We start from the raw sequence: 6,806 nt of genomic DNA, 5'->3' as shown, positions 1-6,806 counted from the left end.
CACAGATGCCCAAATTAAAACAAATCCTTTGTGCCCCAGTTTGGGATGCAGAAAATAACTATAACTAAAAACCAAGGAGGATTAAAACAGAGGCCAGCTTTCAGCGGAGGCAGGGGGTTGGCGGGCTGGATTACCAAGGGTGAGCAGGAGCGTGCCGACGGAAGGGATTCTGGAAGGAAAGTGAGCGAACCCCCCTCACGGAGAAGATGAGGATGACCTAAACCACGACTGCCCCAGAAAAGTGGTGACAGCCAGACGCGTGGCATCCTGGCCGGTCATTTTCCTGGGATGTGGTTCAGGAGCAGGAGCTCACGCGTGATGTTGTCACGGGGAGCACTGGCTGCAGAGTGATTTCCTGGGCTGGCATTCCAGACCACCGTTTCCTTCAGCCTCAGACGGCAAGTCAATGTCTCTGCACCTCCATCCCCACATCTGTTAAAATAGATGCACGCGGCTGCCCACTCCCCGGGGTTCCTGTGTGGGACGAAATGCTACGACCGCCTGGCCCCAAGTCCGTGCTGCACAAAGGTGAGCTCTGGTCATGGTGGTTTGTCTCCCCGACTTCTCTGTGACCCCACGAGAGCCTCAGATCCACTCCCACTCGCATCACGGCTCATAGCACAGCAGGAGGTTGCTGTGAACTAACGGAGACGGCTCCCGTGCTCCCTCCCATGGCTCCGAGGAAGGGAGCGGTACTACTCACTCTCCCTCACCTGCACGCATCCCTCCCTCCCTCCCTCCTGCTCTCCTGGGGTAAGCGCCCCCCCTGGTGCAGTTCCAGCCCCCACCTTCTCAAGGGCTGCATTCCATTCATGCGCTCCCTTCTGCATCCTCAGCCTCCCCTTAGACCTTCTCTGTTAACGCTCAGCACTCCTCCACTTTGAAGAACAAAAACACAACCACCAAAGCCCCCCACTCCTGCACGTGCTGCCCTGCAGCAATTTCCCAATCCCTACACACCTGTTCTCGGCCAAACCTCTGTGAAGTCATCTACGCCAGCTCTCGCTTTCCAAAGCTTCTCTGCTGCTCATCTCTCAATCCACTGCAAAGTGCTAGAGTCGACCCTCCCTTTTCCAAAATGGTTTTTTCTTTCTTTTCTTCTTCTTCTTCTTCTTTTTTTTCTTTAGCGTCACCCAGGGCCCATTATTTTGCTAGATCCAACTGATGTACAATTGTCGTCTAAGGTAATCCTTCTGCACGCTCAAGACCCCCAACCACGCCCTTTGTTGGAACACTGGACGCCTTCTAGCTTTCTGCCCGCATCCCAGGCTGGCAGCCCTCAGTCTCCCTTGCTGGCTCACCAAGGATTCTTAGCGCCACTGGAGCTCCTCAAGAACATGCCTTCTGACCCCGAATCCCCACCCAAGGCAACTCAACCCCCCAGGGCTTCGGTTACACATCAGACACCTAGGACTCCCAGCTCCAACCTCCTCTTTGAACTGCAGACCCACGTGGGTCTGTCAGAGGTACCGCACGCCAGTATGTTCAAAACTGAACTCACTGCCTCCACTCCCTCCCAGACCCAGGCCTCCTCCAATGTTGCCTTTAGGGAAAGCAGAAAACTGGAGGTCATTCCTGACTTTCCCGTCTGGCAACCCTCACATTCTACCGATTCTACCTCCTCAAATCAGATTAAATGTCTGCTGAACCCACCCGCCTCCCTCCACTGTCCTTGCTGGGGGAAGGAAGCCCTGTCCACAGGACTCCACCGGGACCCCAAGGTCATGACCAGAGCCCAGATCAAGAGTTGGCTGCCCAACCAACTGAGCCACGCAGGTGCCCCACCTTTGCCAATTTTAATCTGTATCCTTTCCTGGTAACAAACTGTGACCATGAGCACAGGCACTTTTCTGAGTTCTGTGACTCCTTTGAGCAAATTCTGAACCTGAGAGTAGTCCTGGGGACCTCCAGCACATCAACGAGGGGTCAAATGCTAAGAATCATGATCATAGTCTTGGATGTAAAAGAAAGGAAAGAAATGGGAGTAATCTCAGTTTCTGGTAAGACTAGATCTCTATCCCCAAACCCTAGGCCATGCTGATAATTATCTTTAGGTTGGGATGGGGGAGATGGAAGGAGTAGGGGTAGAGTAGAAGCTACCGGAAAGTGACATCACACATTGACTATGAGAACTTTAGAGCTGAAAGGCACCTTGGAGAGAGCACCTCGTTCGAAGCCCCTCCTGCGGCAGAGGAGGCAATGGAAGGAAGTCCGGGGACACGGAATGAGCTGACCCAGGTCATGAGACTGGGTTCAAACACGTCCAATGCTGACTGAACAGCAGGTGCCAGGCCAGGTTTGAAGGAATGAGTTCCCTGGGTTCAAACAATGTTTGTAAGAGGCTTGTAGAGGGGTGGGTGGTCGGCAAGGACTAGAGGACACCACCAGTCAGTCTTGGGCCACTGGGTAGGTGCTGAATGAGGGAAGGCGGTCCCCGTGCACAACGGGGGGTTCTCAGAGCTTGGCTGCTGCCGGCCTGCAACGCCTCCGCACTGTGCAAAGCAGAGAGGGAGGGGCTGTGCTCTCCGTCACTGTCGGATGGGAGCCGGGGGTGCAGTGGACGATGGGGGTGCGGTGGGAAGGACACTCCACGGGAGAGACATCTGACTCTGGAAGCTGCCTCAGGGGCCCAGATCTCCCTTCTGGGGCCGAGGTCTCCCAGACAGTGCATCCTTTAGCCCCTTCTCTTTCATAATGAATTAAATTTCCCCTATCCCCCCGACATATGCAAACCTCAGAATCAGAAATAACGTGCCCTGAAAGGCCTGCAAAAGCATTTTGTAACCTTTTTAGAAATTACATCCATTTGGAAGGGAGCCTCAAGTACTTCCTGAGAAGGTGGGATTCTAAGGTAATTCGAGAAAATAAAATTTTTTTTAAATTTTATTTATTTATTCGACAGAGACAGAGAGATATCACAAGTAGGCAGAGAGGCAGGCAGAGAGAGGGGAGGAGGAGAAGCAGGCTCCCTGCTGAGCAGAGAGTCCGATGCGGGGCTCGATCCCAGGACCCTGAGATCATGACCTGAGCCGAAGGCAGAGGCTTTAACCCACTGAGCCACCCAGGTGCCCCGAGGAAAATTTTTCAATAAAGGCTTCCCCTAATTTTCTTCTGAGCAAGGAAGGCGGAAGACAGAAATTAGCATCTATGAAGTGTGTGAAATGCCTAGGCACATGCTAGACCCTTTGATCTCAATGACAGGCGACCTGGCAGCACTTGGGAGATGGACAGCAGTGTCCTCATTTAACAGATGGAAATTAATAATCAACATCATAATCAGGGACTCAGGAAGATGAAGTAACTGCACTGCTGGGTGATAATGACCCTGGAATTGAGCTTAGCTCGGTCAGACTAAGAGCACGGGGACTTTTCCTCCGAGGGACGATTTCTTCGGCCCCAACTTACAGACCAGCTCAGATTAATGAACGCTGTGTCGCAGGAAGACCCGGCTGAGGCCTCGACAAGGAGGCAAAGATTTCATTAATCACTCCCACCTCCTCTGCCCAAGTCTTCACGAAGCACACGGTGTGATATGAAATCAGTGCTTCTGTCTGGAATTATTCCACATGAAAGAGGGAAAAGCAAGGCTAGCTCACCCGCTGGTATAATACAGCCCTCCACTTCTCCTGCCCCTCCAACTTAGTGTCCTCATTAAGAAAGAAGGCCACGGGAGTCTGGCGTCAACAGTGGCGGAGGCACTGGGTAGCTGAGGCTCCTGCCGACACTGTACTTAAAATAAGAGCACGAAGTCCCAGCTGCTGAAACAGAGAGACTCAGCTATGGTGGCTTACTTCTTTCCTGGTCACCAAACAGTCCCAAGGGCCAGGATGGTGACCCAGTCCCTTTCTGGCTCACGAGTGGACCGGATCGCAAGTGCGCGGTCTTCCTCCCAGGGTAAAACAGCGGTGGTGAGCACACTCACGCTGCAGCTTACCAGAAGGGTGAGGAGCCCCATTCTGGGACCCGAGCTCACCTTCCATGTCGGGAATAACCCAGAAGTTGGACCACAGTGTCTGCACACGTCCCAGCACGTGGCCACCAAGCCGTCCCAGCAACAAAGGAGATGGGAAGTGTCATTTCCTGCCGAGCTCCACGGCACGTTGATTTCTGAGGAGGATGCAGAGAGCAGATCCTGGGGGCCAGCTGGCACCCTCGGCCATGGTCACGGTCACAGCCTGAACCTATGCTTTGTTTTATAGGTAACGAGTGCTTTTGCACCTACCGCTTCATTCCACCCAGCGATAAGCCTTTGAGTAGTAACATTTCTCTCATGTCATATGTGAGAAAACAGGGCCACAGGGGTTAAGGGGCTGGGCCAGGGCCCAACCACGGAGTATTAAGTGCACGGCGAGAACGACCCCAGTGGTGATAAAACACGGGTAGAGTCAAAAAGACAAAAACCTGTTCCACCTGCTCCAGCCACACTTATTAAAGCAATTAATAAGAACTAAGGAATCAAGGAAACAGGAACAGGGCAGGCCCTTGACCACGGAGGCTTTGTGGCAGTCGGGGAGTTCAACAGGGATCTCAGGACAGTGTGATCATCAGGCCTGCAGGGCACAGTGACAGCAATGCACAGAGAAGGGGCCTTAAGGCACAGAGAAGACAGTGATGATTCCCGGGGGGTGACGAAAAGGTAAATGCTTTTTCCTGTGAGTGGGAAAAACAGTAAGTCTAGAAGTCTCTAGCAGAAAGTGGAGAACCTGAGAACCTGCCTGGCATTCATGCATCCACAACCAGGAAATGAGAGTTCACGTCCCATAGGACAAGTCTTGGCCATGGGACATGGAGAGCCAGCACACAAGTGCTCCCTCTCTGTCCAGACTTGTACCGTCTGAGGTTCACTCTACATGCTGCTGGGAGGTACCAGGGGGCCGAGCCTGTGATGGTTAGTTTTACATGTCAATGTGGAGGGTGTTTTGGATGAGATTAACATTAAAACAGTGAACTTTAAGTAAAGAAGAATCCCATCCATAATATGGGTGGGCCTCATCCAATCAGTTGAAGGTCCAAATAGAACAAAGACTGACCTCTTGGAGCAAGAAGGAATTCTCCAGCAAACGGCCTTTGGACTTTGCTCTCAAGTCTTGAGCCTGCCAGCCCACACTGCAGATTTTGGACTTCCTAGCTTCCATAATCATGAGCCAATTACTTAAAATCGATCTCTTCTGCTTACTTCTCTAGAGAACAACTGAGTAATACAGAGACACAGTGATCAACATGAGAATGACACTTGTATTGGCTCTCCTCCTTTCCCGCTGCACTCTCCCAGTCTCTAGAATCCCTCACTTTCAAAATAAACCAGGAAGATATGTGCACACCCTTATCTCTAGCTTGCCTTCTGGGTGTTCCCCACCCAGTCTGCGTATGGCAATCAGTATACAGGGCATGGATGGCTCATGGGGAGTCGTGGCCTTGCTCCACTGTGCAAGGGAAGACTCTGGGAGGCTCCATGGGGCCTGAAGTGCTCATAGGTGCAAGCCAGGTCTCCACGAGGGCAGAAGCAGGAGCCATGGGTGGGACCTCCAGCACGTGCTGGGTCACCTTTGAGGCCAAGGAGAATGAGAACATCACCATGGTGAGGGCATCCAGTTTTCGGAAAATGTGATTGATTGCATGATGCTCCCCATCTGGTTCAAAGTCTCTGTAGTATTCTGGTCCTCCTGGTGCATCAGTTTCTGGTGAAGTGAAGACCCGAATAGCTGAGGGTCTCATCGGAGCAAGCCAAGAAGACTCTGGAATTCAGAACGACTAAAGCCAAGGCAAAGAGCTGGACAGAGGGAGGAGTTAACCAGAGCTACTCCTCGAGAGAGAGGGTATCAAGGGAAGAGGCATGAGCCAAGGCAAAGCACCTGGCTAAGCAGCTGGGAGAGAAAGATGGACTGATAAAGAAGCAGGACACATTCTGCAGAGAGCAGCTGGCTGGACGGAAGGAGAGGAGCTCAGAATTCCACAAAGTCACCCCTAAACAGTATCGGAAAGCTGCTAGGGAGGGGGAAGCAACGTGGAACCGATGTGCGTTTCATCCTGTCTGTGCTGATCTGCAGACCCAGATTCTGCAGAACACGCAGCTGATGCTCGGCGGCTATGTTGGCCAACCAGTACGTGCGCTGTGTACATCAGGCCACACTGAGCATGCTTGAGCAGGGAGTGTCAACTTCTACAGCAAGCAAAACCTCTCGAAGGTAATTCTGGAGGCAGAACATTTTTGTTTCCTAGGAAGAAAGGAACCTCTTTAAAGAGAAGATGAGGGGCGCCTGGGTGGCTCAGCGGGCTAAGCCGCTGCCTTCGGCTCAGGTTGTGATCTCAGGGTCCTGGGATCGAGCCCCACATCGGGCTCTCTGCTCAGTGGGGAGCCTGCTTCCCTCTCTCTCCTTCTCTCTCTGCCTGCCTGTCTGCCTACTTGTGATCTCTGTAAAATAAATAAAATCTTTAAAAAAATTTAAAAAAAAAAGAGAAGATGATAAGAGAGAGGCACCAGGGAGCAGATCCAGCAGGGGTGTATCCCAGTTTGATGAGTTATGGTTTGAAAAGCCGAGCCCCACATCAGTTTTCAGCCAGCAAGGACACACTGTAGTGTTAGTTGACCCTGTTCATGACAACGGGAAGGGAGAGGCAGCCCCCTCTACCTTTTTAACTTCCTATTCAACCTTCTCTTCTTACCAAGTCCATGGTTGGGGGGGGGGTGAATCCTCACTCCAGCAAAGCTGGGGGTCGGGATGCATGGCTGGTGCGGCGGGGGGAGGAGGGGACCTCGATCTCGACCCAGAGGTACTAGATAGAGCTGTCTAGGCTATGGTGTGTTG

General features: G+C 52.3%; 1 pseudogene across 1 annotated transcript; it reads left to right on the top strand.

Annotated features, from left to right (window-relative positions):
- Nucleotides 1–5,512: 5,512 nt before the first annotated feature.
- LOC308348032 (MICOS complex subunit MIC19-like) lies at nt 5,513–6,143 on the top strand (annotated as a pseudogene). Its single transcript has one exon. The product of its transcript is annotated as an MICOS complex subunit MIC19-like (transcript).
- Nucleotides 6,144–6,806: the final 663 nt, after the last annotated feature.

Source organism: Martes martes (assembly GCF_963455335.1).
Source record: "Martes martes genome assembly, chromosome: 8".
Lineage (NCBI taxonomy): Eukaryota > Metazoa > Chordata > Mammalia > Carnivora > Mustelidae > Martes > Martes martes.
This window is presented reverse-complemented; position numbering and strand designations above follow the sequence as displayed.